This window comes from Kogia breviceps, chromosome 4 (genome assembly GCF_026419965.1).
Source record: "Kogia breviceps isolate mKogBre1 chromosome 4, mKogBre1 haplotype 1, whole genome shotgun sequence".
Taxonomy (NCBI): domain Eukaryota; kingdom Metazoa; phylum Chordata; class Mammalia; order Artiodactyla; family Physeteridae; genus Kogia; species Kogia breviceps.
Genome location: NC_081313.1, coordinates 51,264,112 through 51,285,867, shown reverse-complemented (window position 1 = coordinate 51,285,867; position 21,756 = coordinate 51,264,112). Strand labels below are relative to the sequence as shown.

The 21,756-nt window shown below is 38.0% G+C and overlaps 1 protein-coding gene across 3 annotated transcripts in view; it reads right to left on the bottom strand.

The window, feature by feature from the left end:
* CWC27 (CWC27 spliceosome associated cyclophilin) overlaps nucleotides 1–21,756 on the bottom strand; it is a 240,724-nt gene that overhangs the window by 1,320 nt on the left and 217,648 nt on the right. The gene's annotated exons all lie outside the window — the stretch shown is intronic.

The following is a 21,756-nucleotide window of genomic DNA, read 5'->3' as shown; positions in this document are numbered from 1 at the left end:
TTATTTATTTTGTGGTACGCGGGCCTCTCACTGTCGTGGCCTCTCCCGTTGCGGAGCACAGGCTCTGGATGCGCAGGCTCAGCGGCCATGGCTCACGCGCCCAGCCACTACGCGGCACGTGGGATCTTCCCGGACCGGGGCACGAACCCGTGTCCCCTGCATTGGCAGGCGGATTCTCAACCACTGCGCCACCAGGGAAGCCCTAAGCAATTTTAAAAATAGGCACACCCAACACTTTATCACAGCAGATGGGGGTAAACCGCCTGAAGGGTTAACACTCCCCACATGTCAGTTGTAACTTGCAGATGAAACCCACATATTACAGTGTTTTCTGTTTCCCTATATGAGCAGAGATTGGGCAATAGGTACTAGAAGAGATTCCCCTACCCTTTCTTCCTCCACAAATGTGGAGGGAAGTTCACTTTTGTTAAAAATTCCCATGGATATACTTAGATTTTGAAGAATCCTAAAACGATTTTGTGAGGGAAATGAAATGTTACAATATTAATGATAGTACAATTGCAAAGAGTTCAGTAGGGTTGACTGTTCACCAGGTTGACAAGTTTTATCTTACCACCTCTTCCTTCCCAGAAAAGCTTATTAGAATGCAATGAGTATGAGTGACATTATTATGTGGATGAACTAGAGTCTACTTTTATTTACTGAGGGAAAGCACATTTGCATTTCTATACTTTATTATTAATAATATATTATTTGCATCAGATTTCATAACATGCAATGTCACACATGAGAACTGCTGACTTTTTATATTTCCATGGACTTAACCTTGGAAACAACCTCATTTAGAAAGTGCAGCATAGGATTATTGCTTATTTAGATGGAGTACTTAGAGTCTGATTTTCTTGTGCTTTCAATTTTCTACACTGTTTGAGTTATTAGTGTCTGAGAATAAAACAATCCCCAACTCCTAGCAAAAGGATAATTATTCTCCAGCCATGGTAGCAAGTGACCACTATAACCAGACTGTATCAATCAAACAGGATTTAATCAATTAATGGTGACTTGCCTAGGCCAAAATGATCAGTGATAACTCGCTTCAGTAAATACACCTCTGAAAGCCAAATAATCAGTGACAGCCTCATGCTTTTGAAAGTTGGCCAATCAGTGGCAGACCCACGCCAGTGACATGCTTCTGAAAGCCAGCCAATCACCAGCAGTCTCTCCTGAATAATGGTGCTTCGGAGGCTGATATTAACCCCTAAACAATCCCTGACCCCAAAACTCTACATAACGTTTGCAACCTGCTTTGCTCAGATAGACTGTGTCTAAAAGCAAGCTCTTTCTTATTTAAGTAATAAATTGAGCTTTTTTTTTTTGTTTTTCAGGTGGTGGTCTTTTTCTTTGATACTCCTTGCAATCTATGCAGCATTCCCTAGAGTGAGCTCTTCAGAAATTGTAAGTGTATTACCAACGATGAGGACTAAGGTTAGAAGTGTGGCAGGACTGTCCTGTTAAAGGTCCTTATCACACGTCACGGGGAGCCCAGACTCCTACACTGTATTTTGTAAGCATGCAGCAGCTTTCCAAATGATTTGTGATGATGCCTAACCCCAAACCAGAAAATAGCTGGAATCATATTCCCTTTAAAACAATTTTATTCAATACTCCTATACTGATATAAAAATACAAAACCCACTATATTAGTTAACTTATTAATACTTTTCCATATACACATTCTTCTATTTTAAAAATTATCCCTTTCTCTGCCCCCAAAGACAGATGGGTCTTTTGTTATAATCATTTCTAGTAGGGACTGTCCATGTTTCAAAAATGACTTTACCAGAATTTGTCAAATAAAACCATAAAAAGGCAACTTCCTCCTTTCTATGCCATGAGAGGATCTTACAAATACTAGATTTAGTTGGCTTTGGTAGAAGAAATGAAATCTAGACATGTGAACAACAGCACAAAGTCCACAAAAAGAAACAGATTCTCCTACAAATCTGAAAAAACAGAAAGCTGTAAAGTAGCTGTCTTTTTCAACTGTTTGTTTCATACACCACTGCACTAAACAAGTCCAACATTTTGATTAATAACAAACCTAAACCCAGAGGAAAGAAGGGGCTATCAGCTTACAAATTACTTCAGCTTTAATATCATAATGCTTAGCATGGCTGGTTACTCAGCATAATATTTAATCTTTAATTGAAATAAAAACATAATCAAAATGCTTCACCCATTTATCTTTCAACATGCTTCGGTCACTTCATTTTAAAAAGCAAAACAAAACAGTTATTATGATTTTCAGCATAATAAACTCCTGACCTGTGTGACTTCATAAATCACAGACTGCATGAATTGAAAGCATGCCCACATTTTACAGTCTCCTGTGAGAATACATATGCAGACTTATTATACAGACTTAATTCAAGTACATAAGGTCTGGTAGTTTACAACCTTGTTTGTACCAATAACTCAATACTATCCACTCTGTGACTGGTCATAGAATTGGCCCAACAAGAGCAGTGAAGCTTTTGGAATCACACACTGATCATTTACATATGAAAATTTTAGAACTTGTTCATTTGAAGGCAAAGACAAAAGTTTAGTTCTGATTAATAACATATTTCATAAGATCAGATTCTCAAGTAAGAACATTGACTTTAGTGGTTATAGAAATATGGAGGCTTACCATTTTCATAGAGGCTGTGTATGACCAGGCCACTCAAGATGGCGGTTCTCTTGCTCTCTATACATCCCCTGCTCAACCAGTCCCTACTTCACCTACTCACATGACTGATCTTCTTCCCTCTTCATCACAGAGCCTTAACGGTAACTGCCTACGTGTTTGCCCTGTCCCAGGTGGTTATCGTTCTAATGCTTAGACCAGAACCACTCCACCAAGCTAGGTTATCAAAGGGAAACATCTGCCCCACTGATGATTGTTAACCTGAGGGGCTGAGAGGGACATGCTCCTCTGCTGGTTTCCCTGGTAACTGATGAGCCAACCTGACATCAATTCCCCCTATAAATGGTAACCTCCTTCTCCCCTGCAGCAGCTAAGATTGCTGCTGCATCCTGTCTGCCGTCTGCCTTATAGGTGGGGTGTCACTCCAGGACATTTTGCTTCTGACTTGTAAGATTCCCTATCCAGTACACCTTGGATGTCTCTTTCGCTGTTTCCAGGCTCTTTCTTTGGTCTCATGGTTGGGCAACCACAAGGCTTGCAGACCTGAGGGGTACAGCCCCAAAACAAGTAAGTTTATTCTTTTTTTTTTTTGTATGAGACTGTGTGGAATTGTAAACAAAAGTAAACAAGAGAGTCTTCGAAAATGACCTGGAGCTTGACTAATTTGACATCCATTTTTAAAAACTCTCATTCAATTATAAAATAGATTTAAGATATGACAGCAGTTAATATTAATTGGGAAAGCAAGAGAGGTATAATTCTCAGACATACAGTAAGTAGTGCAATATAGAATTCCAATATTAATAACTCATTTCAGACTGAAATGCATTTAAATTATTTATGCTTATGTAATATAAACAGCTATCTTTTTCATCAGAAATTCTATAAACCACTCTTTCCCATTTCCAAGTCTCCCTAATATAGGAACTTACCACCCTACCCTTAGATTGTTGTAGGTGTCTTAACTGTTTTATGTCTGTACTATTTCTCCTTCTTCTAACCTCCAAAGCTTCTAAAATAATCTTTCTTATACATCTCCTTTTAGCATCCCTTTGACCAGAAACTATTGGCTATTGTATTGCACTGAAATAGCTGAGCCCGACCCTTAAAACTCTCAAACGACTGGATCTTCCTATCTCACCAACTTAATTTTGTTTCTTTCATCAACTCTCACCATTTTGTAATTGCCTGTTCACTTAGTTGTGAACATCAGTTATTTGAGACAGTTTGAGTCTTGTTCACAGCTGAGTTCTCAGTGCTCAGAATGGTGATTGGTGCTGGCAATCAAAGCCTTTAAACCCTCTGTATTGGCCAGGACCTCTGGCTGGAACTAGCTGGTTTGCTAACCTAACAGTTAACCTTCTTTTGTGGGCAGGGACTGTCTTTTATTTCTATGATAAACTTTTAAAATGTCTAACAAGTTCTGCAGAAAGTCTGGAGCTCTTCACAGGTCTACCTTTTCATGACCTCTCATAGCTCAGCACACACTGATTGCTGCTTTTCCACTGCTCTCAGATCAGTGATGGCTAGTTTTTATTCCTTGTAGACTGTGGTGGGAGCATGCCTTATGTTCTTTCCCATTTCCTATGGTACCTAATGTAGAACTAGATAGGATTTCTTTTAAAGCAATATTTCTCAAAGTCTAATCCCAGAGCCCAGCAACAAACGCAGGCTGCACATTACAATCACTTGGGTAGTTTTTAAAACTATCAACACCAGGCCTCCACCTCTAGAGGTACTGATTTAATTGTCCCAGGATGGGGCTCTAGCATCAGTAATCTAAAGTTTTTTTTCTGGTGATCTAAAAATACAGCCAAAGTTAGGACCACAGCATTAAAGTTTAAGAGTCTTTAGGCTTTCAGATTGAGTTCATTAGCCATTTGTTCTGGCCCCTTCAGAGATGAAGAACAGCTGGTTCCTAATGACAAACTACTCACATTTCTTAAAGAAGCTTAAGTGGCTTCTGAGCCTATTTTAACTGAATAATCTCAAGTGTATTATCCATTTCTTAAATATAGTCTGAGGAAAAGGCAAGGAGCTACACTGAATTATTCATTCAACAAATTTTGGAGCCTTCTTATGTGTGAGACCCAGTGTCAGACAACAGGGAAATAAAACCAAATAGGACCCAGGCCCTGCTCTCTTAAAGTGAACAATCTGTTAGGGGAGATGAACACACAGGCACCAGAACAAATGTACATTTTGGAACTGCCGGCAGAATGTGAGGGCACAGTTAAGAAGAGCATCCTCTGACATAGCAGTCTGTGAAGAGCTTTCACGTGTCTGGTATTGTCTTCACAATAACTCTGTGGGGTAGGTGGGAAGTATGTTATTCACCTCCATTTGACAGGCAACCTGAGAGATTCATGGTCAAGAAACTTGTAGCTGGTAAGTAGTTGACCAGGTACTTGACTGAATGTCTTCAGAGGTAACAAATTTTCATCTTGTGAAGGTGTATTTAACTTCAGGAATAAGGCAAAAGTTAATTCAGTGCTAAGTCTAGTGAATAGGATAAAAAAAATCAGATCGGGCAGTGCTTATTTTGGAATACAGCATTTTGAAAAGGCAACTATAGAGAGACAAGAATGATAATCTCTGTGGCTCCCAGGCTGGCCTATAATGCAATTAGAAAAGAAGTTCCAAAAATGTCTTGAGCCATGTGGGAGCCTCTTTGGGAAAAGACACCTCACTACTAGGTGAACACCTGCTTTAAAAAAAAGGCAATTAATTTTCACGGTAAATTTTTATCCCTTTATTGCCTTTAATCATTGCTCTCTGGAATTAGTCCCAATTTCTCCCTATACATCCTAAAATGAGGATGCTAGGTAGGGACACACCATTCAGCTGGAGGTCCAAGAGGAGCAGAGCCAAAGAGCCTGACACTCTAAGGGTGGATGTCTGGCAGTCTCTTCGCAGGCATCAAATTACTAAGGACTGCCTTTATGGTTGATGATGATATCCAGGTATTTTCTGTTACATATATATTTTTCAAAAATTCAGATTTAGCCAGGAAAACTGTCCTGTTTTGAATCCTTCAATGGTTCCCTATTGTCTAAACAGTGAAACCCAAATTTCTTACGTAGCCTCTACGACTTGGCTTTTGTTCCTCTCTCTAAGCTCCTATGTCATCTTCACATCTTATGCTCTAGACATCCTGAATTACTTGCAGTTTCCTGTATAGAATGTTCTGTCTCCTGCCTCCTTGCTGCCTCTATATGGTGATATACTTCTCTCCCTGCTTCAGTTGAGGTGTCATCCTCTCTGGGAACCAGTCCCTGAATCCTCTACTGGCCTGTCCTGATCTTTTTCCAGGAGGGTTAAGGTCCTCTTCTGTACCTGTCTTAGTTTAGCATCCCTCACTAGATTGCAGGTGGCTCTGTAACAGCACCGGTCACCAAGCGTTGACAAAAAGAATGCCCTCAATAAATGCTGAATGAACACATGTAGCCAGTAACCTCTAAAAACCTGGTTTTGTTCACCTTTCTCCTTGAGTATCAATTGATAATTCCAAATTATTTAGCAATTTCAGTTGACCCTTGAACAACATGGGTTTGAAATATGCAGGTCCACTTACATGCGGAGTTTTTCAGCAGTAAACACTATAATACTATATGATCTGTGGTTGGTTGATTGTGCAGATGTGGAACTGCTTCTATGGAGAAACCAGGTACATGGAGGGTCAACTATAAATTATAAGCGGATTTTCAACTGCACAGAGGGTGGGTACCTTAAACCTCCACGTTGTTCAGGTGTCAACTGGATGTTTATAAGCCTTTCAGTTTTCCAGATAAGTAACTCTTCTTTCAAACTCTACAATACTAGAGAAAAGGCTAATAGCCTAAGACCTAAAACAATATACTTCCACCACCATTAAGTTTATGCTATAAAACTCCAACAGAGGGCTTCCCTGGTGGCGCAGTGGTTGAGAATCCGCCTGCCGATGCAGGGGACGCGGGTTCGTGCCCCGGTCCGGGAAGATCCCACATGTCGCAGAGCGGCTGGGCCCGTGAGCCATGGCCGCTGAGCCTGCGCGTCCGGAGCCTGTGCTCTGCAACAGGAGAGGCCACAACAGTGAGAGGCCCGCGTACCACACACACAAAAAAACAAAAAAAACCTCCAACAGATCTTTCTCAAATGAGCCAGTTAAACTGCCTAATGATTGGTATTTGTCTTCTGTACTCAGCCTTAGAGGTATAAGGTAGGGGAAAAAAATGCATATATTGTCCTCAGACAGCCTTCCTGTACTTGGGTTGAAAGGCCCTGCCTTTCTTTGTGAAACTTTGTCACCTACATAATTTGTCTTTAGTGTGTTGACAGCTTCTCATTTCTCTGTTCAGTAAGAATTCTTAAGAAACCCAACTAAATAACCCCTGATTATTAAGTTATCGTTCTTAAGGGACTATGGATAGAAACTTAAATGATATAGTTTATAAGTTTTCTTTTTTCTTTTTCTTTTGGTGGGAGAGGGCTTGAAAGGAGATTTGTATTTGAAAAGCAAAAACAGGCTTAATTTTTTTTTTTTTTTGCGGTATGCGGGGCCTCTCACTGTCGTGGCCTCTCCCGTTGCAGAGCACAGGCTCCGGACGCTCAGGCTCAGCGGCCATGGCTCACGGGCCCAGCCGCTCCGCGGCCCAAAGATTTGTACACTTTTAAGGCACTTGATACATATGATCTAACTTCCCTTCAAAAAGGATATACCAATTCATTCATCAGCAGAGTGCCTTATTTTGTTTTGATTAATAAACTGATTTTTGTTTTCATTCCCCACCCCCCTATAATGTTTTTGGCTATTTGTATTTCTTTTGCGACATGTATATTTGTGTCCTTTGCCCATTAAAAAAAAAAAGGGCATACTCATCTTCTCTTTATGGATTTGTGAGAATTAATATATTAAGAATATAAATCCTTATTTATCACATAAACTACAAATAGACTTTGTAGTTTGTCATTTGTTTTTTGAGTTTCACCTCCTATCTTCCTTCTATCTATCCCTCCTTTTCCCTTCCTTCTTTGCTTCCATACAGAACTTTACAGTTTTTTATACAGTGCTAGTGAGTAGTGTCTTCCTTTAAGTCTGTCTTTAGAGTCATACTTAATAAGTCTTTCCTCACATTAAGACCATGTAAATATCCACCTATATTTTCTTCTAGCACTTTTACAGTTCTTTTTTCACTTGTTAATCTTTTATCAATTTAGAATTTTCTTTCAGTATTTGGGTAACACAAAATTGTAATTTCTTTTCCCCAAATAGTTACTTAGTTGTCCCAATTTCATTTCTTGAATAATCTACCCTGTACTGTTTCCCACTGCTTCAATTAACATAGTTTTGGCATCTTACTGAGAAAGATCATTACCTTCTTACTCTTGGAAAAAACATTTCTCAAAATTTATTTTACTTTTATTTTTAGAAGAGGTTTACATTTACAGAAACGCTGACCAGATAGTACAGTTCCCTTATACCCCTAAACCAATTTTCCCTATTACTATCTTACATTAATATGGTACATTTCTTACACTTAATGAACTAACACTGATCTCTTATTAAGTTTATTTAGATTTCCCTAGTATTATGGACTAAATTACATTCCCCCAAATTAGATGTTGAAGCCCTAACTCCCAGTGTGACTGCATATGGAGATAGGGCCTTTAAAGGAGGTAATTAACATTAAATAAGGTCATATGGGTAGGGCCTTAATCCAAGAGAACTGATGTCCTTAAAAGAAGAGGAAGAGACACTAGGAGCACATACACACAGAGAAAAGGCCATGTGAGGAAATGGTAAGAATGTGGCTGTTTTGTTGATTATAACAGAAATCAACCCTGCTGGCATTTAGATCTTGGACTTCCAGAACTCTGAGAAAGTATATTTATTGTCTAAGCCACCCAGTCTGTGGTATTTTGTTATGGCAGCCCTAGGAGACTAATATGCTTAACATTTACCTGACATCCTTTTTTCTGTTCTAGGATCCCATTCAGGATACCACATTAGATTTAGTTGTCATGTCTCTTTAAGCTATTCTTGGCTGTGGCAATTTCTCAGAATTTCCTTGTTTCTGATCACTTTGACAGTATTTTTAAAAATTGAATTATAGTTGATTTACAATGTTGTATTACTTTCAGGTGTATAGCAAAGTGATTCAGATTCAGAGTCTTTTTTTTTTTTTTCCCATATAGGTTATTGCAAAATATTGAGTATAGTTCCCTATGCTATACAGTAGGTCCTTGTTGGTTACATATTTTCTATATAGTATATATATGTTAATCCCAAACTCCTAGTTTATCTGCCCCCCACCTTTTCCCCTTTGGTAACCACAAGTTTGGTTTCTATGTCTGTGGGTCTATTTCTGTTTTGTAAATAAGTTCATTTGTATCATTGGAAAAAGAATTCCACATATAAGTGATATGATATGGTATATCTCTTTTACTGTCTGGCTTACTTCACTTAGTATGATAATCTTCAGGTCCCTCCATGTTGCTGCAAATGGCTTTATTTCATTCTTTTTAATGGCTGAGTAATATTCCATTGTGTATATATACCACATCTTCTTTATCCATTCTTCTGTCAATGGACACTTAGGTTGCTTCCATGTCTTGGCTATTGTAAATAGTGCTGCAGTGAACACTGGGGTGCATGCATCTTTTCGAATTATAGTTTTCTCTGGATCTGTGCCTAGGAGTGGGATTGCAGGATCATATGTAGCTCTATTTTTAGTTTTTTAAGGAACCTCCATACTGTTCTCCATACTGGCTGTATCAATTTACATTCCCACCAACAGTGTAGGAGGGTTCCTTTTTCTCCACATCCTCTCCAGCATTTGTTATTTTAACGATGGCCTTTCTAACTGGTGTGAGGTGGTACATCACTGTAGTTCTGATTTGCATTTCTGTAATAATTAGTGATGTTGAGCATATTTTCATGTGCCTTTTGGCCATCTGTATGTCTTGTTTCGCAAAATGTCTATTTAGATATTTTCTCTATTTTGTGATTGGGTTGTTTGACATTAGATATATGAGCTGTTTATATATTTTGGAAATTATACCCTTGTGGGTCACATCGTTTGCAAATATTTTCTCCCATTCCATAGGTTGTGTCTTCGTTGTTTTTTTTTTGTGGTACGCGGGTCTCTCACTGTTGTGGCCTCTCCCGTTGCAGAGCACAGGCTCTGGACGCGCAGGCTCAGCGGCCATGGCTCACGGGCCCAGCCGCTCCGCGGCATGTGGGATCTTCCCGGATCAGGGCATGAACCCATGGTCCCCTGCATCGGCAGGCGGATTCTCAACCACTGCGCCACCAGGGAAGCCCCTCTTTTTTGAATTTTATTTATTTTTTTTATACAGCAGGTTCTTATTAGTCATCAGTTCTATCCACATCAGTGTATATATATCAATCCCAATCTCCCAATTCATCAACTGCCCCCGACCCCCGCTCCGCTTTCCCCCCTTGGTGTCCATACGTTTGTTCTCTACATCTGTGTCTCAATATCTGCCCTGCAAACCGGTTCATCTGTACCATTTTTCTAGGTTCCACATATATGCGTTAATATACGATATTTGTTTTTCTCTTCCTGACTTACTTCAGTCCGTATGACAGTCTCTAGATCCATCCACGTCTCAACAAATGACCCAATTTCGTTCCTTTTTATGGCTGACTAATATTCCATTCGAATATTATGGACGAATTATCCATTCGTCTGTCAATGGGCATTTAGGCTATTGTAAATAGTGCTGCAATGAACATTGGGGTGCATGTGTCTTTTTGAATTATGGTTTTCTCTGGGTATATGTCCAGTAGTGGGATTGCTGGGTCATATGGTAATTCTATTTTTAGTTTTCTAAGGAACCTCCGTATTGTTCTCCATAGTGGCTGTATCAATTTACATTCCCACTAACAGTGCAAGAGGGTTCCCTTTTCTCCACACCCTCCCCAGCATTTGTTGTTTGTAGATTTTCTGATGATGCCCATTCTAACTGGTGTGAGGTGATACCTCATTGTAGTTTTGATTTGCATTTCTCTAATAATTAGTGATGTTGAGCAGCTTTTCATGTGCTTCTTGGCCATCTGTATGTCTTCTTTGGAGAAATGTCTATTTAGGTCTTCTGCCCATTTTTTGATAGGGTTGTTTGCTTTTTAAATATTGAGCTGCATGAGCTGTTTATATATTTTGGAGATTAATCCTTTGTCCGTTGATTCATTTGCAAATATTTTCTCCCATTCTGAGGGCTGTCTTTTCATCTTGTTTATGGTTTCCTTTGCTGTGCAAAAGCTTTTAAGTTTCATTAGGTCCCATTTGTTTATTTTTATTTCCATTACTCTAGGAGGTGGATCAAAAAAGATCTTGTTGTGATTTATGTCAGAGTGTTCTTCCTATGTTTTCCTCTAAGAGTTTTATAGTGTTCGGTCTTACATTTAGGTCTCTAATCCATTTTGAGTTTATTTTTGTGTATGGTGTTAGGGAGTGTTCTAATTTCATTCTTTGACATGTAGCTGTCCAGTTTTCCGAGCACCACTTATTGAAGAGACTGTCTTTTCTCCATTGTATATCCTTGCCTCCTTTGTCATAGATTAGCTGACCATAGGTGTGTGGGTTTATCTCTGGGCTTTCTATCTTATTCCACTGATCTATATTTCTGTTTTTGTGCCAGTACCATATTGTCTTGATAACTGTAGCTTTGTAGTATAGTCTGAAGTCAGGGAGTCTGATTCCTCCAGCTCTGCTTTTTTCTCTGAAGCCTGCTTTGGCTATTTGGGGTCTTTTGTGTCTCCATACAATTTTTTTTTTCATACAAATTTTTAGATTTTTTGTTCTAGTTCTGTAAAATATGCCGTTGGTAATTTGATAGGGATTGCACTGAATCTGTAGATTGCTTTGGGTAGTATAGTCATTTTCACAGGATTGATTCTTCCAATCCTAGAACGGTATATCTCTCCAGCTTTTGGTATCATCTTTAATTTCTTCCATCAGTGTTTTATAGTTTTCTGCATACAGGTCTTTTGTCTCCCTAGGTAGGTTTATTCCTAGGTATTTTATTCTGTTAGTTGCAGTGGTAAATGGGAGTGTTACCTTAATTTCTCTTTCAGATTTTTCATCATTAATGTACAGGAATGCAAGAGATTGCTGTGCATTAATTTTGTATCCTGCAACTTTACCACATTAATTGATTAGCTATAGTAGTTTCCTGGTGGAATCTTTAGGATTCTCTTAGTATCATGTCATCTGCAAACAGTGACAGTTTTACTTCTTCTGTTCCAATTTCTTTTCCTTTTATTTCATTTTCTTCTCTGATTGCTGTGGCTAGGACTTCCAAAACTATGTTGAATCATAGTGGCGAGAGTGGACATCCTTGTCTTTTTTCTGATCTTAGAGGAAATGCTTTCAGTTTTTCACCATTGAGTATGATGTTAGTTGTGGGTTTGTTATATATGGCCTTTATTATGTGGAGGTAGGTTCCCTCTATGCCCACTTTCTGGAGAGTTTTTATCATAAATGGGTGTTGAATTTTGTGAAAAGCTTTTTCTGCATCTATTGAGATGATCATATGGTTATTCTTCTTCAATTTGTTAATATGGTGTATCACATTGATTTGCATATATTGAAGAAGCCTTGCATCCCTGGGATAAATCCCACTTGATCATGGTGTATGATCCTTTTAATGTGTTGTTGGATTCTGTTTGCTAGTATTTTGCTGAGGATTTTTGCATCTATATTCATCAGTGATATTGGTCTGTAATTTTCTCTTTTGTAGTATCTCTGGTTTTAGTATCAGGGTGATGGTGGCTTCATAGAATGAGTTTGGGAGTGTTCCTTCTTCTGCAATTTTTGGAAGAGTTTGAGAAGCATGGGTGTTAGCTCTTCTCTAAATGTTTGATAGAATTCACCTGTGAAGCCATCTGGTCCTGGACTTTTGTTTTTTGGAAGATTTTAAATCACAGTTTCAATTTCAGTGCTTGTGATTGGTCTGTTCATATTTTCTATTTCTTCCTGGTTCAGTCCTGGAAGGTTATAGCTTTCTAAGAATTTGTCCATTTCTTCCAGGTTGTCCATTTTATTGGCATAGGGTTGCTTGTAGTAGTCTCTTAGGATGCTTTGTATTTCTGCGGTGTCCATTGTAACTTCTCCTTTTTCATTTCTAATTTTATTGAGTCCTCTCCCTCTTGATGAGTCTGGCTAATGGTTTATCAATTTTGTTTATCTTCTCAAAGAACAAGCTTTTAGTTTTATTGATCTTTGCTATTGTTTTCTTCATTTCTATTTCATTTATTTCTGCTCTGATCTTTATGATTTCTTTCCTTCTGCTAACTTTGGGTTTTGTTTGTTCTTCTTTCTTTAGTTCCTTTAGGTGTAAGGTTAGATTGTTTATTTGAGATTTTTCTTGTTTCTTGAGGTAGGCTTGTATAGCTATAAACTTCCCTCTTAGAACTGGTTTTGCTGCATCCCATAGGTTTTGGATTGTTGTGTTTTCATTGTCATTTGTCTCTATGTATTATTTGAATTTCTCTTTGATTTCTTCCGTGATCTCTTGGTTATTAAGTAGTGTATTGTTTAGCCTTGTGTTTGTGCTTTTTACGTTATTTTCCCTGTAATTCATTTCTAATCTCATAGCATTGTGGTCAGAAAAGATGCTTGATATGATTTCAGTTTTCTTAAATTTACTGGGGCTTGATTTGTGACCTAAGATGTGATCTATCCTCGAGAATGTTCCGTGTGCACTTGAGAAGAAAGTGTAATCTGCTGTTTTTGGATGGAATGTCCTATAAATATCAATTAAATCTATCTGGTCTGTTGTGTCATTTAAAGCTTGTGTTTCCTTATTTATTTTCATTTTGGATGATCTGTCCATTGGTGTAAGTGAGGTGTTAAAGTCCCCCACTATTATTGTGTTACTGTCAATTTCTTCTTTTATAGCTATGTTGGGTATATTATATATTTATAATTGTTATATCTTCTTCTTGAATTGATCCCTTGATCATTATGTAGTGTCCTTCCTTGTCTCTTGTAACATTCTTTATTTTAAAGTCTATTTTATCTGATATGAATATTGCTACTCCAGCTTTCTTTTGATTTCCATTTGCATGGAATATCTTTTTCCATCCCCTCACTTTCAGTCTGGATGTGTCCCTAGGTCTGAAGTGGGTCTCTTGTAGACAGCATATATATGCGTCTTGTTTTTGTACCCATTCAGCAAGCCTGTGTCTTTTGGTTGGAGCATTTATCCATTCACGTTTAAGGTAATTATCGATATGTATGTTCCTATGACCATTTTCTTAATTGTTTTGGGTTTGTTTTTGTAGGTCCTTTTCTTCTCTTGTGTTTCCCAGTTACAGAATTTCTTTTAGCGTTTGTTCTAGAGCTGGTTTGGTGGTGCTGAATTCTCTTAGCTTTTGCGTGTCTGTAAAGCTTTTGATTTCTCCATAGAATCTGAATGAGATCCTTGCTGGGTAGAGTAATCTTGGTTGTAGGTTCTTCCCTTTCATCGCGTTAAGTATATCATGCCACTCCCTTCTGGCTTGTAGAATTCTGCTGAGAAATCAGCTGTTAACCTTATGGGAGTTCCCTTGTGTGTTATTTGTTGTATTTCCCTTGCTGCTTTGAATGATTTTTCTTTGTCTTTAAGTTTTGCCAATTTGATTATTATGTGTCTCGGTGTGTTTCCCCTTGGGTTTATCCTGCATGGGACTCTGCGCTTCCTGGACTTGGGTGGCTATTTCCTTTCCCATGTTAGGGAAGTTTTCGACTATAACCTCTTCAGTACTTTCTCAGGTCCTTTCTCTCTCTCTTCTCCTTCTGGGACCCCTGTAATGGGAATGTTGTTGCATTTAATGTTGTCCCAGAGGTCTCTTAGGCTGTCTTCATTTCTTTTCATTCTTTTCCTTTATTCTGTTCAGCAGCAGTGAATTGTACCACTCTGTCTTCCAGGCCACTTATCCATTCTTCTGCCTCAGTTATTCTGCTATTGATTCCTTCTAGTGTATTTTTCATTTCAGTTATTATATTGTTCATCTCTGTTTGTTTGTTCTTTAATTCTTCTAGGTCTTTGTTAAATATTTCTTGCATCTTCTCGATCTTTGCCTCCATTCTTTATCCAAGGTCCTGGATCATCTTCGCTATCATTATTCTGAATTCTTTTTCTGGAAGGTTGCCTATGTCCACTTCATTTAGTTGTTTTTTCTGGGGTTTTATCTTGTTCCTCCAAATGGTACATAGCCCTCTGCCTTTTCATATTGTCTGTCTTTCTGTGACTGTGGTTTTTGTTCCACAGGCTGCAGGACTGTAGTTCTTGCTTCTGCTGTCTGCCCTCTGGTGGATGAGGCTATGTAAGAGGCTTGTGTAAGTTTCCTGATGGGAGGGACTGGTGGTGGGTAGAGCTGGCTGTTGCTCTGGTGGGAAGAGCTCAGTAAAACTTTAATCCGCTTGACTGCTGATGGGTGGGGCTGGGTTCCCACCCTGATGGTTGTTTGGCCTGAGGCAACCCAGCACTGGAGCCTGCAGGCTCTTTGGTGGGGTTAATGTGGGACTCTGGCAGGGCTCATGCCAAGGAGTACTTCTCAGAACTTCTGCTGCCAGTGTCCTTGTCCTCACGGTGAGCCACAGCCACCCACCGCCTCTGCAGGATACCCTCCAAAACTAGCAGGTAGGTCTGGTTCAGTCTCCCCTGGGGTCACTGCTCCTTCTCCTGGGTCCCAATGTGCACACTACTTTGCATGTGCCCTCCAAGAGTGGAGTCTCTGTTTCCCCAAGTCCTGTCAGAGTCCTGCAGTCACTTCCTGCTAGCCTTCAAAGTCTGATTCTCTAGGAATTCCTCTTCCTGTTGCCAGATCCCCAGGTTCAGAAGCCTGATGTGCGGCTCAGAACCTTCACTCCGGTAGGTGGACTTTTGTGGTATAAGTGTTTTCCAGTTGGTGAGTCACCCATCCAGCAGTTATGGGATTTGATTTTATTGTGATTGCACCCCTCCCACCATCTCATTGTGGCTTCTCTTTTGTCTTTGGATGTGGGGTATCTTTTGTGGTGAGTTCCAGTGTCTTCCTGTTGATGATTGTTCAGCAGCTAGTTGTGATTCTGGTGTTCTTGCAAGAGGGAGCAAGAGCACATCCTTCTACTTAGCCATCTTGTTTTGGGCTCTCGTTTTGTTTATGGTTTCCTTTGCTGTGCAAAACCGTTTAAGTTTCATTAGGTCCCATTTGTTTATTATTATTATTTTTTGGTACACGGGCCTCTCACTGTTGTGGCCTCTCCCGCTGCGGAGCACAGGCTCCGGACGTGCAGGCTCAGCGGCGATGGCTCACAGGCCCAGCTGCTCTGCGGCATGTGGGATCCTCCTGGACCAGGGCACGAACCCGTGTCCCCTGCATCGGCAGGTAGCCTCTCAACGACTGCACCACCAGGGAAGCCCCCCATTTGTTTATTTTTGTTATTATTTCCATTACTCTAAGAGACGGATCCAAAAAGATACGACTGCAGTTTATGTCAGAGTGTTCTGCCTATGTTTTCCTCTAGAAGTATAGTATCTGGTCCTACGTTTAGGCCTTTAATCCATTTTAAGTTTATTTTTGTATATGATGTTAGAGAATGTTCTAATTTCATTCGTTGACATGTAGCTGTCCAGTTTTCCAAGCACCACTTATTGAAGAGACTGTCTTTTCTCCATTGGATATTCTTGCCTCCTTTGTCATAGACTAATTGACAATAGGTATGTGGTTTCTGGGCTTTCTATCCTGTTTCATTGATCTGTATTTCTGTTTTTGTGCCAGTACCCTGTTGTTTTGATCACTATAACTTTTTAGAATAGTCTGAAGTCATGGAGCCTGATTCCTCCAGTTCCCTTTCTTTTTCTCAAGAGTGCTTTGGCTATTCGGGGTCTTTTGTGTCTCCATACAAATTTAAAAATTTTTTGTTCTGCTTCTGTTAAAAAAAAATATCATTGGTATTTTGATAGGGATTGCATTGAATCTGTAGATTGCTTGCCTTGGGTAGTATACTCATTTTAACAATATTGATTCTTCCAATCCAAGAGCAGTGTACATCTTTCCATCTGTTTGTGCCATCTTTGATTTCTTTCATCAGCAACTTATAGTTTTCAGAGTACAGGTCTTTTGCCTCTTTAGATAGGTTTATTCTTAGGTATTTTGTTCTTTTTTTGAAGTGGCAGTAAATGGGACCATTTCCTTAATTTTTCTTTCTGATCTTTCATTTTTAGTGTATAGAAGTGCAACAGACTTCTGTGTATTAATTTTGTATCCTGCCACTTTACTAGAGCTCATCAATGAATTTGGTGGTTTTCTGGTAGCATCTTTAGGATTTTCTCCATATAGTATTATGTTATCTGCAGACAGCGACAGTTTTACTTCTTCTTTTCCAATTTGGATTCCTTTTATTTCTTCTTTGATCGCCTTGGTTAGGAATTCCAAAACTATGTTGAGTAAAAGTGGCTAGAGTGGATGTCCTTGCCTTGTTCCTGATCTTAGAGGAAATGCTTTCAGCTTTTCACCATTGAGTATGATGTTAGTTGTGGGTTTGTTATATATGGCCTTTATTATGTTGAGGTAGGTTCCCTCTATGCCCACTTTCTGGAGAGATTTTATCATAAATGGATGTTGAATTTTATTGAAAGCTTTTTCTGCATCTAGTGAGATGATCATATGCTTTTTATTCTTCAATTTTTTGATGTGGTGTATCACACTGATTGATTTGTGGAATTGAAGAATGCTTGCATCCCTGGGATAAATCCCACTTGATCATGGTGTATGATCCTTTTAATGTGTTGTTGGAATCGGTTTGCTAGTATTTTGTTGAGAATCTTTTGCATCTATGTTCATCAGTGATGTTGGCCAGTAATTTTCTTTTTTTTGTGGTATCTTTGTCTGGCTTTGGTATCAGGGTGATGGTGGCCTCATAGAATGAGTTTGGAAGTGTTTCTTCCTCTGCAATTTTTTGGAAGAGTTTCAGCAGGATAGGTGTTAGCTCTTCTCTAAATGTTTGATAGAATTTGCCTTTAAAGCCATCTGTTCCTGGACTTTTGTTTGTTGGGAGTTTTTAAATCACAGATTCAATTTCATTACTTGTGATTGGTCTGTTCATATTTTCTATTTCTTCCTGGTTCAGTCTTGGGAGATTGTACCTTTCTAAGAATTTGTCCATTTCTACTAGGTTGTCCATTTTATTAGCATACAGTTGCCTGTAGTAGTCACTATGGTCCTTTGTATTTCTGTGGTGGTGGTTATAACTTCTTTTTCATTTCTAATTTTATTCATTTGAGCCCTCTCCCCTTTTTCTTTTTTCTTAATGAGTCTGGCTAAAGGTTTATCAATTTTGTTTATCTTCTCAAAGAACCACCTTTTAGTTTCTTTGATCTTTTTCTATTTTTTTTTTAGCCTATATTTCATTTATTTCTGCTCTGATATTTATGATTTTTTTTCCTTACACTAGCTTTGGGTTTTGTTTGTTCTTCTTTCTCTAGTTGCCTTAGGTGTACGGTCAGGTTATTTATTTGAGATTTTTCTTGGTTCCTGAGCTAAGCTTGTATTGCTATAAACTTCCCTCTTAGAACTGCTTTTGCTGCATCCCATAGGTTTTGGATCATCGTGTTTTCATTTTCTTTTGTCTCTAGGTATTTTTTGATTTCCTCTTTGATTTCTTCAGTGATCCATTGGTTGTTTAATAGCATATTGTTTAGCCTCCACATGTTTGCGTTCTTTGCAGTTTTTTTCCTTATAGTTGATTTCAAATCTCATAGCATTGTGGTTAGAAAAGATGCTTTACAATTTCAATTTTCTTAAATTTTGACAGTTCCCAGGAATACTGGTTGGGTATTTTGTAGGATGCCCCATTATTAAAATGTGTCTGATATTCTTCTCATGATAAGACTGGGCTTTGGGTTACTGGTATAAAGACCAAGATGTAAAGTGCAATTATCATTACATCATATCAAGGGTACATACTATCAGCATGATTTATAATGTTGATGTTGACCATGATCACGTTGCTGAGGTAGTACTTGTCAGATTTCTCCACTGCAAAGTTACTTTTTTTAACTATTTTCCCCCGCTTTCCATGTTGAATTCTTCAGAGGGAAGTTCACTATATTCAGTCCACACCAAGGAATGAGGAGTTATGCTTCCCTAACTCTTTTTATTAAAAATTTTGTTTTCTAAGCAGTTATTTCAGAGCAACTATTGATTTTTGTGTATTTGTTTTATATCTGGCCACAATACTGATTGCTTAGAACTTCTGGTAGATAGCTTTGGATTTTCTAGATCTGCAAGTAACTTTGTTTCCTTCATCCTATTTTACAGATAAGAAACTGAAGAAAGCTATTGAGTTTATTAACCAATCTGAAGCCTGATTCCCAGTTCATGCCTAGAAATTAAGTCTCAATATGTCTAATGTTTTTACAGGTACTTTTGCTTGTAATGAAAAATAAAGACCAAAATAATTTCTAGAGAATTTAGATAACTATGTTAACAAACATTTGGTACTTACTACAATTTTAAGAAAGTTCAACTAGTACAAAAATCATAAGCTTTTAGATTCACAGCAAAGGAATTAATCAAAACTAGCTTTATAGAGAATAATGAAATTATCAACTACAAATATCACAAGTCTTTTTTCTTTCTCAGTTCACTTTGGACACTTAAAACTATAACAGGCATTTTGTTTAAAAATTGACACTTTCTTATGACTTCTAGAATACATTTAAAAACATTAATTGGATGACTTTATTTCTGTATTTTAACTTCAAAATGTAAATTTAAGTTAAAACCTTATGAATTTTTAATTTTTAGGACTTATTGCTATCACTAATCAGAGGTAACTTAGGGTTCTCTTTTCACAAATGTTCAAAGCTTCTATAGGAATTAAGAAGTTAAAGGGTTAAAAATTACCAGGACATATGAAAAAAGAAGTATGAATCTTTTTTCAACATGAAGTATATAGAGATCGCAGTAATTCATAGGAAGAGACAGACAAACATGAATGAATCCAGAGGTCTAAGAATGTATGTTTAAAAAAATTCCAGGAGAGACTTTCCTGGTTGTCCAGTGGTTAAGATTCCACTCTTCCAATGTGGTGGGCACAGGTTTGATCCCTTTTTTATGAACTAAGATCCCACATGCCAAGTAATGTGGCCAAAAAAACCCCCAAAAAAAGTCCACGAAAATGAGGTCACTGGCATTTTTTATGTCCAGGAGAGCAGGGTGGCACAGGACAGATGACCAAGAAACAGAAGAGACTAAAGAGCAAGAAATCAAGGAGGAAAAAAATGTACGAAGACTCAAAATGGGGCAGAGAAATAGTAACTAAAAGAAGCATAGAAAAATGCAGACAGAAATGTCCAAAACTCAAGAGTTTTACAAATTGACATAGGAAGAAAAATTAGGACCAAGCAAAATATAGGAAAATAGAGCATTAGGTAAACTAAGTAAAGAGGAAAACAGACACTGGCCTTTGGAAAAAGAAAACAAAGATGAAAAGCAGTGGATTTTCTTAGTGTTCATTGTTCCTATGGGAAAACCTCCTTTGTTCTGAATTTTGAATGACTATTAATATTGCTCCTTCAGTTTGGGATTTTGAAAAACCAATGTTAAAAATGTATTTTGTTTCCTTTAGTTAAAAAGAGAAATTCCACAATATTATAGAGTGTCATTAATAAATATTGCATATTGTTGAAACAAATGTGAAAGATGTAATTTTAAAAATATATTCAGCAACATGGGAATGGAGTTTCTTGGCTTTCTGGCCTAATATGCTTCACACTCAGCAGGACACAGGTGGAAAGATTTAAGAGGCTTTCCAGAATAAATCTGTAACATGCATTCTTACACCTGCCCTGAGACTTAAACAACTGCTCAGCCAATAACTTTTAATCTATGGCCAGTGAACGAATAAAACAACATAGGGAGGATGGAGTTCCCAATCCAAAAGGCCTGGTAAGCAGCTGGGGTGCACGGCTATCTGCCTGTCTCAAGACAAATCCATGAACAAAGCAAACTTCTCTAATGTGATAGAAACTTATTTCAAGGCAAACAGCATGAAAGCAGTCAATATAGAAGAGTCTTCTTCATCCAGAAGAAAAAGGCAGAAAAAGAGGTGACTTCAGGGATTGGACAGTGGGCTTAGAATTCAAATAATCACCTTTTAAGACTCAGCAACTCTGACAAAGACATATTTATAAAGAACCATGCTGGTCTTCTGCAGTATTATTTATAGTCCTGTATAAAATGAACACTAAGTAGGAAACCTGGTCTATAATCATATTCCTTTTTCCTTCATTTTACTACCACCATGGAACTTGGCTAACAGGGAGGAATGGAAGGAAAACATTCACATTACACTGAGCTTATTATAACTGTATGATCTCCAAAGAGATGATATTCTTCTGCTTCATATTTAAGTTGTATTTATTATTGATACCCCCTCCCCCAATTTCTTTTTAGTACTGGCCTCAAGGAAAAAACCAACAGTTCATTAATGAGGCATTACTGTTCACCATAAAAATATCAGACCTCAATTTTATCTCAGAATGTTAAGAATTATGATAGAAATTAGTTAACCACTGTAACTTATGGGTTAATTAGGAAAAGGTCATAAAAACTGTCAAACATTAAAGAAATGGTATAAATTCCAATCATCATCTTGATCTACCAACAGTAGTCAAATATAGAGAAATTAATTCTTAAAGATATCAGTGATAACACTGAATGAGAACAAAACATTTTCTGGAGCATTGATTATTCCAGATACCATGCTAAATCCTTTAAAACCAGTATTTCATTTAATCCACAAATAAATCTATTAGGAAGGTACTATTATGATACCCAATTTACACTTTAAGGAACAGGGTAAGAAAGGATATATTAATATAATTTGGCCAAGATAACACAGCTAGTAAACTTCCAAGCTGGTATTAAAATTCAGGCCTGACTCCAAATTCCATACTCAACCACTCTGTTTATATTCCTATGAAAAGTTACAGGTAAATCTGGCAGTCACTTCTTGTTCAAGTTAAACAAGCTTTTTAATAACTTTCTGAATTCTAATTCTTCAAATAATATAGGGATTATAATATTAAGGCCAAGAACTTAACATCTTCCATGATTTAAGGGCAGCCAG